This window comes from Xyrauchen texanus, chromosome 26, assembly GCF_025860055.1.
Source record: "Xyrauchen texanus isolate HMW12.3.18 chromosome 26, RBS_HiC_50CHRs, whole genome shotgun sequence".
In the NCBI taxonomy this organism is placed as follows: Eukaryota; Metazoa; Chordata; class Actinopteri; order Cypriniformes; family Catostomidae; genus Xyrauchen; species Xyrauchen texanus.
Window position 1 is genome coordinate 33,566,140 of NC_068301.1, and position 14,883 is coordinate 33,581,022.

A 14,883-nucleotide genomic window follows, 5' to 3' on the forward strand; every position below is an offset into this window, starting at 1 on the left:
GGTTTTTAATTAAAGTTACAAAAGGTCTGGTCTCCACATTTTCTTCCCAAAAAAATTTGGGACAATCAAAATTTACATGATTCAGAAGTCTATGAAATAAATAAGCAATGTGAATTGTCTGTCATTTCTTTCTAGTACATTTTCAAGATGGCAGCAACAGTTCTTTGTAAAAGAAAGAAACAAGAAATCCTAAATAGTCAAAATAGTCTCTCCAGAACTGCTGCTTTGTCCAGTGTAAACCAGAGGCTTAACTACAAGTAAGGAGTCCCAGAGACACAGTCAAAGCAGTGGGGTCTGAATAAAAGAATAACAGATTTCATTTGAGTTTATGAATGTAATGCACTTTGATATGAATATTAACGTAAGATCAAAGAGCAGTGCAGTATTTGTGTTTGAGTGCATTTAAAAGAAGACATTTTTTCAGACACCATATTTTTACATTTGGATAATATATGGGGCATAGGAGGTCTTGTGGATGAGGAGAGATACTGTATGGGGCATCCTTAGTGAGAAAAATAGAAAATGTGAGTTGGAAATATAGCTGCAAGCAGCAATGATCACGGTTCAAGCGGCATAGGGCATTTAAGTGCATGTGTCGCAATGTTAAAACATTATATCGGCACATAAAATAGACCTAAATAAATATACTTTATTTGTTTATTTTTAATTTATTTTATTATGATATTATGATGGTTTGGTCTGCATGAATAAAAATAACAAGCAGCAATTACAGGGCCAAGCAAACCATCAGCATGTAAGGAAATATGATTTGACATTTCTGATAATGATTTTAAGACAAGCTGTAAAAATGTAATAAATAGAAAAGGTTATAAAACAAAACATTTCATGATAAGTTTTGACTAATAGTAGGCACTGTCACTGAATTTGTGTGGTGCTGTCAGGGTTTGATGCCAATGAGACAAAATTACATGTCAATACAGCAAAGCATCACCGAGATACAGCCTCTGCTGCCCGCTTTATCCTGTCAGTGGGGGATAGTGCTGAAGCGTGCGCTCTTAAAGGCTCCTCCGCTTAAACCTCCTCTCGACCAAAAGGGCACCTTTAGATTTGTGAAAGGCACCTTTAGATTTGTGAATGAAAGGGGCAGGGCCCTGTAGCGCATCAGTGTGACACGGGTTTTATGTCAGAGACTCATCTGCACAAGCGTCAAATTTGGACGCTTAGGGAATGAGAACTGGTTGCTGTTTTTTTTTATAAAAATAGTCATGGATATCAAATAAAGTTTATATTTATTGCACCAATAGATACAAAATCATGAGCAGGCTAAAAGATCAATGTTTAAATAGAGCAGAAATAGAATAGACAAAAATAAATAGAATGACAAACAATCTTTTAGTAGCGTGTAAAGGCGGTTATACACCTTATACGGAGGCACCACTGCTAGTCATGCTTGTTCACTAGAAATATTTTGCATCTATCTCAGAAAACACTGCGAAAGTTTAAATGTATTATATATTCGCATGTATCATTGGCTAAGTTCTGTTCATGGTTCAATTGTTTTTTGGAGAAATAACACATTTTATGGGTATACAAAAGCAACATGAACTTAATAATTTGTAATACGGGAAGAAGTTACAACAATGAACATACTTTGGTCAGATGGGTGCTAACAGTTTTGAATGAAACTGACAAAGCCGACTTCAGCAGTCAGTGTTTTCTGAAGTTACAAAGCTAAATTTTCTGGTATCTATTGTTGACCAACATCACTGACAGGTGCTGCTTTTACAGGCTTTTTACAAATGTGTCAGTTCGAAGGCGTTATATAGGTTATAGTAAGATAAAACAAAACACACTGCATTTTTTTTTTTTTTTTTACCAGCACAGGAAATCATAATCTGTAAAAAGTCTGTAAAATATGTCTTAAGTGAAAACAGGTGAGACAAAGTTTTTTTTTGGATATGATCAGATAGGATCTGTGCATTAAGCTTTGCAGTGTGAGCGAGTACTGGTATCAGGTTACATCTGCACCAAGTGGTTCTTTGTCAAAAACGAATTAACCTTTTTGGATGCAGATATAAAACAAATAATAAACTTGAGAAGACAAGGAAACAACTTTGATGATAAATAGATGGGATGTGTAAAAGACTTACACTGTTATGAACATGAAAATATTTCTGAGGAAAAAATCTAATTATAACACAGAACACTGAATATATAAAACAGTAATACATATTACATATGTAGTAATACATATTCTTTATTTATTTATCTAATTTACAGTAAATGGCTGTGGCAAGATATTTTAATATTTCCCTTTTTTACTCTGAAGACATTCAATAATTTATTATGCTGTGGCTCCTTCTGGTGGACAAACATTACAACAGCCTTTTATGGCTAAGATTGTCTGTGATTGTCTTTACATTCCCTCAGTGAAATCTGTTGGTGGTGAAATTTTTACCTCGGCCATTGATATTAATAATGCCTTTAAAGAATTCTTGATCTTTATAGGTCCACGTCTTCGTCTACTGATGAGGATATTCAACATTTTGTGGAACCATTAAATATGGTGACTAAAGTGACGACTGAGCAAAAAAATTGTCTTGATTCTGAGATAAACTTGGAGGAGCTTGGTGAGGTAATTAAGGCCTTGCCTGCAGGCAAGGCTCCAGGCCAGATAGATATGCTGCTGAATTTTTTAGATCTTATGCTACAGAACTGGCTCCACTTTTGTTAGAGGTTTATATGGAATCATTAAAGAATGGAAAGCTTCCACCAACCATGACAAAAAAGACAAAGATCCAAGTGTAAGAGTCATCGTCCAATTTCCCTGATCCAGCTGGACAATAAAATATTGTCCAAAATTTTGGTAGAGTTATGACATCTCTTATACATATAGATCAGGTGGGGTTTATTCTGGGCCGTAGCTCTTCTGATAACATTAGGCATCAATATCATCAATATCATGCAGTCAGTAGCAAATGATCAGACTCTGGTCGCTGCCATCTCACTTCTCACTTGACACAGAAAAGGAATTTGATATGGTAGAATGGGATTATCTTTTTAAGATTTTGGAAATATACAGGTTTGGGAATACTTTTATTGGATAAGTTAAAGTTACTTTATAGACACCCTGTAGTGGTGGTACAAACAAATGGATTAATTTCAGATTATTTTACACTGGATAGGGGCACCCGGCAGGGTTGCCCTCTTTCCCCATTATTGTTCTGTCTTGCCCTGGAACCATTAGCTGCCGCAATAAGAAAGGAGGATGATTTTCCAGGGGTGGTGGCAGCAGGTGTGGTGCACAAGCTTTTGCTTTACACAGATTATATTTTCTTATTCGTCTCCGACCCCACTTGATCTATGCCTTGCCTCCACAGAATTTATTAATTACTTAGTTCTCAGGATACAGGGTTAATTGGTCTTAATCCAAAGCTTTAGCTCTGACAACATACTGCCCAGTAATGACTTTTCAGCCAGGTAACTTCCAGTGGCCCAAACAGGGCATTAAGTATTTGGGCATTTTATTCCCAGCAAATTTGAGTGATTTAGTTAATTTTGATCCCTTAATTATAAAGGTTTTTGAACAATATGGGCAGGTGGGCTTCATTACATTTATCTATGATTGGGAAGGTTAATGTTATTAAAATGAATTGTATTCCAAAATTTAAATACCTGCTAGAATATCTCCCTGTAGATGCCTATTTTATAGCATAGTGAAGACCTTCATTTGGAATGGTAAATTTCCAAGATTACATTTCAGTAAGTGGCACAGGCCAATTGACAAAGGTGGGCTAGGCCTACCCAAGATTTTGTTTTATTATTATGCATTCAGTCTCAGACATTTGGCTCATTGGTAGCTTCCACCTGAGTGTCACGAACCCCGCTCCCTCGCTCCGCCCCCTCGAGCTTCCTTGCTCGTTTTGCTCCCTCGGGCTACCATGCCCGTTTTGCTCGCTCGAGCTTGCACGCTCGTTTTTGCTCCTACGAGCTCACACGCTCGTACACTATCTCCCCCCTCGGGTTCACATGCCCGCTCCCAATGGCCAGAACATTATGTACACCTGCGCCCGCTCTCAGTCACCACATTAGTTTCACCTGCACTCGTCTCATCACCTATCATTGTTTACACCTGCACTCGCCCCTATATATTTCACAACCTGTTCGTCTCACTCCGGTTGGTTATTGTGTTTAGTTTCCCGTATCTTTGCCCCCCGCTAGTCTCATCTAGTTTTGTACTCCTCTAGTTTACCCCTTAGCTTGCCAGCTCCCCTTGTTCCCCTGTCTTTTGCTCCCACTAGTCCCGTCTAGTTGTGTCTCATTCCCGGCTTCGACCTCACGCTCCCGTTGACCACTCTCTCCCGGATTTGCCCCTTTGTTCCATTCTGATTCCCCGGCTTCAACCTCCCGCTCTCGTTGACCATTCTCTTTTGGATTTGCCCTTGTTTGTACTTTTGCCTGCTTTGCTTTGTTAATAAAGCAGTTTCCCATTTACATTGTGACTGTCTCGTCTTGTGTGTGTGTGAGCGGGTTACAGAACAACCAACCTCACCGAAGACAGTCACAATGCATCACGCGGAGGTTTCGCGCAGCTCACTAGAGCGGAGGTACACGTCACATTCAGCGCGAGGAGCTACGATATGGAGACATGACCAAGCGCTCGCAGCCCAGGGGCAGCAGATATGTACTATGTCTGAAATATTTCACCCTGTTTCACCTGTGTCTGCCCCTGAGCCCGTTGATGCTTTCCACGCATCCGCGAGCGCCGTATGCTCTCCATCCCCGGAGAGGTTTTATGGCTCTTCGGACGCGAACCAAGGGTTTTCCGTGCAAGGCAGTGGTTATGTAACTCATAACCCCGTCCTTGACATTATGGAGCCAGCGGCCCGACTCTTGGTTTTGCGCCAGGGGAGCCAACCCTTGGAGGCTTATATTATGGATTTTTGTGCCCTGGCGTACCAGGTGAATTTTGATGAGGTGGCTCTGAAAGACATTTTTCAATTTGGACTGAATGAGCCAGCCTCATCATTCATGCCTGGTGGTCGCTGCTCTCTCAACCTGGCTCAGTTTATTGACCTCGCCCTACTGTATACTGGTTCCTCATTTACTGTGGGGGAGGCAGAAACTGAACCAGCGTTCCCTACCACGGCCCCCGTCTTGAAGCCTACCACGGCCCCTGTCTTGAAGCCTACCACGGCCCCCGTCTTGAAGCCTACCACGGCCCCCGTCTTGAAGCCTGACACGGCCCTAGTCCCGAAGCCTGACACGGCCCCAGTCCCGAAGCCTGTCACGGCCCCAGTCCCGAGGCCTGTCACGGCCCCAGTCCCGAAGCCTGTCACGGCCCCAGTCCCGAAGCCTGTCACGTCCCCAGTCCCGAAGCCTGACAGGGCCCCAGTCCCGAAGCCTGACAGGGCCCCAGTCCCGAAGCCTGTCACGGCCCCAGTCCCGAAGCCTGTCACGGCCAGCGAGTCAACGCCCATGCACGCCACGGCCAGAGAGCCAGCGCCCATGCCCGCCACGGCCAACGAGCCAGCGCCCATGCCCGCCATGGCCAACGAGCCAGCGCCAATGCCCGCTACGGCCAACGAGCCAGCGCCCATGCCCGCCACGACCGGCGAGCCAGCGCCCATGTCTGCCACGGTCAGCGAACCAGCGCCTGTAGCCTCGACTGCCAGAGAGCCAGCGCCTGTAGCCTCGACTGTCCCCATGGCCACGTACCCTGTTGGCCGAAGACGTAAGAGAAGGAAGAGGGCCCCTTCTCCCCAGTCTCGTCTTGTGCTCAAGACCGCAGAGGTTCCCTCAGAGTCTTCCACAGCTCTACCGACCTCTGCTCCGCCCTCAGAGTCTTCCACGGCTCTGCCGGGTTCTGCTCCGCCCTCAGAGTCTTCCACGGCTCTGCCGAGTTCTGCTCCGCCCTCAGAGTCTTCCACGGCTCTGCCGGGTTCTGCTCCGCCCTCAGAGTCTTCCACGGCTCTGCCGGGTTCTGCTCCGCCCTCAGAGTCTTCCACGGCTCTGCCGGGTTCTGCTCCGCCCTCAGAGTCTTCCACGGGTCTGCCTGGTTCTGCTCCGCCCTCAGAGTCTTCCACGGCTCTGCCAGCCTCTGCTCGCCCGCAGAGCCCTCGCGGCCTCCGCCTCACGAGCCTCCCAGGCCTCCTCCTCCCAAGCCTCCCAGGGCTCCTCCTCTCAAGCCTCCCAGGGCTCTTCCTCTCAAGCCTCCTAAGGCTCCTCCTCTCGAGCCTCCCAGAGCTCCGCCTCTCAAGCCTCTCAGGGCTTCTCCTCCCGAGTCTTTCAAGGCTCCTCCTCCCAAGCCTCCCAGGGCTCCTCTTCTCGAGCCTCCCAGGGCTCCGCCTCACGAGCCTCCCAAGGCTCCTCCTCCCAAGTCTCCCAGGGCTCCTCCTCTCAAGCCTCCCAGGGCTTCTCCTCTCAAGTCTTTCAGGGCTCCCCCTCCCAAGCCTCTCAGGGCTTCTCCTCTCGAGTCTCTCAGGGCTCCTCCCCCCCTCAAGCCTCTCAGGGCTTACCCTCTCGAGTCTTTCAGGGCTCCTCCTCCCCTCGAGCCTCTCAGGGCTCCGTCCCTCGAGTCTTTCATGGCTCCACCCCTCGAGCCTCTCACGGCTTCGCCTCTCGAGTCTCTCAGGGCTCCTCCTCCCCTCGAGCCTCTCAGGGCTCCGTCCCTCGAGTCTTTCATGGCTCCACCCCTCAAGCCTCTCACGGCTCGCCTCTCGAGTCTCTCAGGGCTCCTCCCCTCTCAAGCCTCTCAGGGCTTCCCCTCTCGAGTCTCTCAGGGCTTCTCCTCTCCGAGTCTTTCAGGGCTCCACCCCTTCCAAGCCTCTCAGGTCTTCGTCTCTCGAGTCTTTCATGGCTCCCCCCCTCGAGCCTCTCGAGCCTTCCAGGGCCCCACCTCTAGAGCCTCTCGAGTCTTCCACGACCTTTTTCCCCGAGCCTCTCACGGCTCTACTCCCAGAGACTCCAGAGCTTCCTAGGGCTCCGCCTCTCGAGCCTCCTATGGCTCCGCCTCCCGAGCCTCCTACGGCTCCGCCTCCCGAGCCTCCTACGGCTCCCCCTCCAGAGCCTCCCACGGCTCCACCTCCCGAGCCCCTCACGGCTCTACTCCCAAAGACTCCAGAGCTTTCTATGGCTCCGCCTCTCGGGCCTCCTACGGCTCTACCCCCCCGAGACTACAGAGCCTTCCAGGCCTTCCCCCCTAAAGCCTCCTTCGGCTCCACCTCCAGAGCCTTCCAGGCCTTCGCCCCTAAAGCCTCCTTCGGCTCCACCTCCAGAGCCTTCCAGGCCTCCGCCTCTAGAGCCTCCCACGGCATCACCGTCATTGGCTCCACCTCCAGAGCCTTTCAGGCCTTCGCCCCTAAAGCCTCCTTCGGCTCCACCTCCAGAGCCTTCCAGAACCCCACCTCCAGAGCCGCCTACAGTGCCGCCTCTGACGGCACCGCCTTTCACGGCTCAGCCCGGACTTCCTGACCCTCTCCCTGTCCTGTGGCCTCTTCCCTGGCCTCCGGACCCTATTCCTGTCCGGTGGTCACCTTCCAGACCCCTGGACCCAGTCCCTGTCCTCCAGTCGCCTTCCAGACCCCATGACCCTGTCTCTGCCCTACGGCTGCCCCTAGATCTCCCAACCACCCGCCTGTCCGCTATGTTCCCCCTGACCTTGCCTTGAAACTGCCCATTGACCCCATGGACTGTCTCATTTCCCTCTGTGCCCCTTGGACTGCCCTCAATTTTGGTTGTGTGTTTTCTGGGTTGTCTGTTCAGGGTTTTTTTGTTTGTTGGGATCGTCCAGCACCATTTCCCAGAGGTCGCGCTCCTCGCAACCGTCAGGAGCCGTCCGTTATAGAGGGGGGAGTACTGTCACGAACCCCGCTCCCTCGCTCCGCCCCCTCGAGCTTCCTCGCTCGTTTTTCTCCCTCTGGCTACCACGCCCGTTTTGCTCGCTCGAGCTTGCACGCTCGTTTTTACTCCTACGAGCTGACATGCTCGTACACTATCTCCCCCCTCGGGCTCACATGCCCGCTCCCAATGGCCAGAACATTATGTACACCTGCGCCCGCTCTCAGTCACCACATTAGTTTCACCTGCACTCGTCTCATCACCTATCATTGTTTACACCTGCACTCGCCGCTATATATTTCACAACCCGTTCGTCTCACTCCGGTTGGTTATTGTGTTTAGTTTCCCGTATCTTTGGCCCCCGCTAGTCTCGTCTAGTTTTGTACTCCTCTAGTTTACCCCTTAGCTTGCCAGCTCCCCTTGTTCCCCTGTCTTTTGCTCCCACTAGTCCCGTCTAGTTGTGTCTCATTCCCGGCTTCGACCTCACGCTCCCGTTGACCACTCTCTCCCGGATTTGCCCCTTTGTTCCATTCTGATTCCCCGGCTTTGACCTCCCGCTCTCGTTGACCATTCTCTTTTGGATTTGCCCTTGTTTGTACTTTTGCCTGCTTTGCTTTGTGAATAAAGCAGTTTCCCATTTACATTGTGACTGTCTCGTCTTGTGTGTGTGTGAGCGGGTTACACTGAGAGAGGCCCTCTCTGGTTTTGTATTGAACAGGAAGTCCTCGCCCCTATTTCGCCATAGCAAAGCCTTTCTATCAAACTAATCTGAGAAGTTACCCCGTTATCTCGTTTTTGCACTCGGTATGGACTAAAGTGTCCAGAGTATTTAATTCTAACATTTATTTAAATGCCTTGAGCATATGGCTGAACCCAAAATTATATATTAATAAGTCCCCTTTCTGCTGGTCAGATTAGATTGTGAGGGGGGTTGCTAAACTCTGTGACCTATATGAGAGTGGAGTGTTGAGATCCTTTGAAAATTTGGTTCAACATTTTGGGATTCCCAGATCTCAGTTTTATAGATATTTACAGCTGCACCACCAGCTCTGTATTGTTTTTAGTAGTAGCACACACACCTAGGAGAGGTGATTACTGCTTTTGGAAAAGGTCATGAGGCATCAGTGTATTACTCCAGTGTATTATTAGGAAGCGCTATGTGAACTGTATGGGGCTATGAGCGAACTGCAGAACGCTCACCCCGACGGACTGTTTATTGTCGCCGGAGATTTCAACCATGCAAATCTCAAGACAGTGCTCCCTAAATTCCATCAGTATGTGGACTTTGCAACAAGAGGCTGAACAGCTTGATCTTGTTTACACAAACATCCCAGGCGTGCACGGGCAGAGCCCCGCCCCCACCTCGGCTACTCAGACCACATCTCTGTTATGTTAATTCCAGCATACAGACCGGCTAGTCAGGCGCACAAAACCGCTTCAGAAGCAGGTGAAAACCTGGCCAGCAGGAGCCATCTCTGCTCTTCAGGACTGTTTTGAGTGTACTGACTGGCACATGTTCAGGGAGGCTGCAACATATGGCGATTCTACCAACTTGGAGGAATACACAGCATCAGTGACCAGCTACATCAGCAAGTGCATTGATGATGTCACTTTCTCAAGACCATCACCACACGCTCCAACCAGAAGCCGTGGATGACTGCGGAGGTGCGCACGCTGCTGAGGTCCCGAGACTCCGCCTTCAGAGCAGGCGATAAGGCAGCCCTAAGAACAGCTAGGGCCAAACTGTCACGGGCAATCAGAGAGGCAAAGCGTGCACACACCCAGAGAATCCACAGTCACTTCCAGGACAGCGGTGACACGCGGCGCATGTGGCAGGGCATCCAGGCCATCACCAACTACAGGACAACATCAGTTGCCTGTGACAAAGATGCCTCCCTTCCAGATGCACTGAACGACTTCTACGCTCGGTTTGAAGTGCAGAACGACGTGATGGCGAGGAAGTCCACCCCTCCTCCCAACGACCAGGTGCTCTGTCTTACCACGGCAGATGTGAGGAAAACTCTACGTAGAGTCAACCCACGGAAGGCTGCTGGACCAGACAACATTCCTGGCAGAGTGCTCAGAGGATGTGCAGACCAGCTAGCAGATGTTCTTACCGACATCTTCAACATCTCTCTGAGCAGCGCCGTTGTTCCAACGTGCTTCAAGGCCACCACCATCATCCCCATGTCAAAGAAGTCTTCAGTGTCCTGCCTCAACGACTACCGTCCCGTCGCACTTACACCCATCATCATGAAGTGCTTCGAGAGGCTCGTCATGAGGCAGATTAAGACCCAGCTGCCCCCTCACTTGACCCACTGCAGTTTGCGTATCGTTCAAACTGTTCAACGGACGATGCCATCACCACAACCCTCCATCTGGCCCTCACCCACCTAGACAATAAGGACTCATACGTTCGAATGCTGTTCATAGATTTCAGCTCAGCATTCAACACAATCATTCCCCAGCACCTAATTGGAAAGCTGAACCTGCTGGGCCTGGACACCTCCCTCTGCAACTGGATCCTGGACTTCCTGACTGGGAGACCTCAGTCAGTCCGGATCGGGAACAGCATCTCCACCACCACCACACTGAGCACTGGGGCCCCCAGGGCTGTGTGCTCAGTCCACTGCTGTTCACTCTGCTGACTCACGACTGTGCAGCAATGCACAGCTCGAATCACATCATCAAGTTCACCGATGACACGACCGTGGTGGGTCTCATCAGCAAGAACAACGAGTCAGCATACAGAGAGGAGGTGCAGCGGCTGACGAACTGGTGTAGAGCCAACAACCTGTCCCTGAATGTCGACAAAACAAAAGAGATGGTTGTTGACTTTAGGAGAGCACAAGGTGAACACACTCCGCTGAACATCGACGGCTCCTCTGTGGAGATCGTCAAGAGCACCAAATTCCTTGGTGTTCACCTGGCGGAGAACCTCACCTGGTCCCTCAACACCAGCTCTATCACCAAGAAAGCCCAGCAGTGTCTCTACTTTCTTCGAAGGCTGAGGAAAGCACATCTCCCAACCCCCATCCTCACTACATTCTATAGAGGGACTATTGAGAGCATCCTGAGCAGCTGCATCACTGCCTGGTTTGGGACTTGCACCGTTTCGGACCGCAAAGCCCTGCAGAGGATAGTGAGGACAGCTGAGAAGATCATTGGGGTCTCTCTTCCCTCCATCAAAGACATTTACAAAAAACACTGTATCCGCAAAGCAACCAGCATTGTGGACGACCCCACACACCCCTCACACAAACTCTTTACCCTCCTCCCGTCTGGCAAGAGGTACCGAAGCATTCGGGCCCTCACGGCCAGACTGTGTAACAGCTTCTTCCCCAAGCCATCAGACTCCTCAATACTCAGAGACTGGTATGACACACACGTGTCCTGAGTTGCACTTTAATTACTGTCACTTTATAACTGTCTGCTACCTCAATAACTGCTATGTGCATAGAACACTATCTCATAGTATGTTATGTTTACATTTTAGAAACTGTCATCTTTTTGCACTACTGAGTACTGGTCGGCGCTGCACTGTCTATTGTCCTGTTCATTGTCAGTAATTTGTTGTACTGTCCTGTACTTTTTGCACATGTTTGCACATGCACTTTATATAGGTATATATAGGTAGTTTATATAGGTATTTTATTTCGTTGTGTAGTCTCATGTGGTCCTACGTTGGTCCTTTGTTGTTTTTATGTAGCACCATGGTCCTGGAGGAACGTTGTCTCGTTTTGCTGTGTACTGTACTAACTGTATATGGTTGAAACGACAATAAAAACCACTTGACTTGACTTGACTTGACTCCTGTTAATTCAGAGTCTGGGGGATGGAGCTTTAACTTCTATCAAGAGATTATGGGAGGAAGATTTAAACTTGGTACTGGAGGAGGAAGTGTGGGCTAGGATTATAAAAAACGTCAAATCTGTCTCTAGAGATGCAAGGGTGCACCTTATGCAATTCAAGATTTTACATAGATTCTATTGGACCCCCTCTAGATTGTATAGGCTTGGTCTTAAAGACACACCCACCTGCTGGCGATGTCAATCAGAAGATGGAGACACAACCCATGTATTTCGGGAATGTGTTAATATCCAAGAATTTTGGTTGACACACATTGAGTTTTATGTGTGAGGTATTTCATTTTGCCCCAGACTCTTTATTTTATTTGAGCTGACAGGGCACTCATTAATATGGAGAATTAGCATAAAAAAACTGGGTCCTAACTAGCATTATGAGCGCCAGCCATTTCAGAATTGGTGTTCAGAGATGGGCAGGGTGGCAGCTTTTGAAGAGGGGGCATCCAGAAGACTGGGGAATTTAGACTTGTTTGTAAAGAAATGGGGCAAATATCTGACTTTTTTGGAGGACTTTCAAGCAGGGACAGTTAAGAGAGAGCTGTTGAGGATGTGTGTTTATTAGATGTATATATACATATACACTCACCTAAAGGATTATTAGGAACACCTCTTCAATTTCTCATTAATGCAATTATCTAATCAACCAATCACATGGCAGTTGCTTCAATGCATTTAGGGGTGTGGTCCTGGTCAAGACAATCTCCTGAACTCCAAACTGAATGTCAGAATGGGAAAGAAAGGTGATTTAAGCAATTTTGAGCGTGGCATGGTTGTTGGTGCCAGACGGGCCGGTCTGAGTATTTCACAGTCTGCTCTGTTACTGGGATTTTCACGCACAACCATTTCTAGGGTTTACAAAGAATGGTGTGAAAAGGGAAAAACATCCAGTATGCGGCAGTCCTGTGGGCGAAAATGCCTTGTTGATGCTAGAGGTCAGAGGAGAATGGGCCGACTGATTCAAGCTGATAGAAGAGCAATTTTGCCTGAAATAACCACTCGTTACAACCGAGGTATGCAGCAAAGCATTTGTGAAGCCACAACATGCACAACCTTGAGGCGGATGGGCTACAACAGCAGAAGACCCCACCAGGTACCACTCATCTCCACTACAAATAGGAAAAAGAGGCTACAATTTGCAAGAGCTCACCAAAATTGTACAGTTGAAGACTGGAAAAATGTTGCCTGGTCTGATGAGTCTCGATTTCTGTTGAGACATTCAGATGGGTCCGAATTTGGTGTAAACAGAATGAGAACATGGATCCATCATGCCTTGTTACCACTGTGCAGGCTGGTGGTGGTGGTGTAATGGTGTGGGGGATGTTTTCTTGGCACACTTTAGGCCCCTTAGTGCCAATTGGGCATCGTTTAAATGCCACGGCCTACCTGAGCATTGTTTCTGACCATGTCCATCCCTTTATGGCCACCATGTACCCATCTTCTGATGGCTACTTCCAGCAGGATAATGCACCATGTCACAAAGCTCGAATCATTTCAAATTGGTTTCTTGAACATGACAATGAGTTCACTGTACTAAAATGGCCCCCACAGTCACCAGATCTCAACCCAATAGAGCATTTTTGGGATGTGGTGGAACGGGAGCTTCGTGCCCTGGATGTGCATCCCACAAATCTCCATCAACTGCAAGATGCTATCCTATCAATATGGGCCAACATTTCTAAAGAATACTTTCAGCACCTTGTTGAATCAATGCCACATAGAATTAAGGCAGTTCTGAAGGCGAAAGGGGGTCAAACACAGTATTAGTATGGTGTTCCTAATAATCTTTTAGGTGAGTGTATACTGTATATATATATATTATTTTTTTTTTTGACCATGTCGTTGTAAATGACAATTTAAACAACTTTACAGCTCAAATAATACAAAAGTTTTAATAGAATAATTAATTTAAGTGCTTTTATAAAATTATACGGTTCACATATGTGTCTCACTCTAACACAGTTTGCCAAGAATGCAGTTGTGAGACCTGAAGATTTGCGGGTGTCAGTTCAGTTATAGAATGCGGAAGTCACACTCGTAAATAACGTCTTGTGTGTGAATGCAATGAAGCACTCAAAACAGGTCTGACAAATGTATTCTGCTGCTGTGTGAACGTGGCCTCGGTGTCACTGCGTGTCATTAACACATGCGTTTATGAACCCAAAATGACAAATAACATTTGCAATTACACATCTAATCTCTAAATAAAGGTGAAATCAGTAACAGCAACATGTGATAAGAATTTCAAGTGCACATTTAAAGTTAGATCAAATAACTGCAATCAGATGATTTTTTTTTAATAATCGCTACCAGCCAGAACTAACTCTAGGGGGGCTGGTGTGATGTGGTCTGATGGTGTCTGATGAGATCTAATGGGGCCTAGCATCCACAAAGAACACACTAGCAACCACGTTTTAAACCAATTCAGGCAAGGCTTTGTCAAGTCAACATAAAAGTTTGTCTGTCTATTTAATAATTATTCACTGAAGTTGAAATGTAAATTAACGATGCCTCTTAAAGGTGCTTTAAGTGTTGTGAGATAACACACAGATCACTGTGACTGTTAATCTCTGTAAAAAGTAAAATAAATAGTCTCCACGGGAATTATGTTAGTTCTGTAGCTAATCAGACGGTGTTTGAGGCTCTTTCTGACTGTCAATCATTTTGTGCGTTCTAATAGTTGCCGCGAATCATTGAGGCTTATTGTCATATTCTGACTCACAGTTTGTAAGATGAGGGCACTATTTCGCTACTGTTGTGTTTGACAACTGTGGGAACATGCTTTGTGTCGGTCTCAACAGGATCGGTGCGGTGTTTTGGAAAGATGGGGGCGTGGCTAAATCATCGACTGAGTCTTGTGGAAGTTAAAATGGCTAAAAAAATTAATAAATATATATAAAATCGCTTACAGCACCTTTAATGCATCTTTGGCACCGAAGAGATGGAAATAGAGCTGGAAACCTTGAGAGGTCTCTGCTCTTGTCAGTTAATGCCAGGGCGAACAGGCCCGTCTCCAAAGACATAATTTGCAGGTGCGTATGAAATATCCTGTAATTTATGCACTAATTCACAACCACATATCTCCAATAATCACAAAACATCCAACCAAACAGCATACACAAAGGATACCTTTACATAATTACAAAGAATTACTGCTAATGACAACCATTTTGCTCAAATCATCAAATCTTTTGTAACTGGATGTACAGCCCCTGAGGTA

The 14,883-nt window shown here is 47.2% G+C and overlaps 1 protein-coding gene across 1 annotated transcript in view; it reads right to left on the minus strand.

Annotated features, from left to right (window-relative positions):
* The window catches only part of LOC127619593 (septin-7), a 234,466-nt gene that overhangs the window by 206,315 nt on the left and 13,268 nt on the right, over window positions 1–14,883 (minus strand). The window lies entirely within an intron of this gene.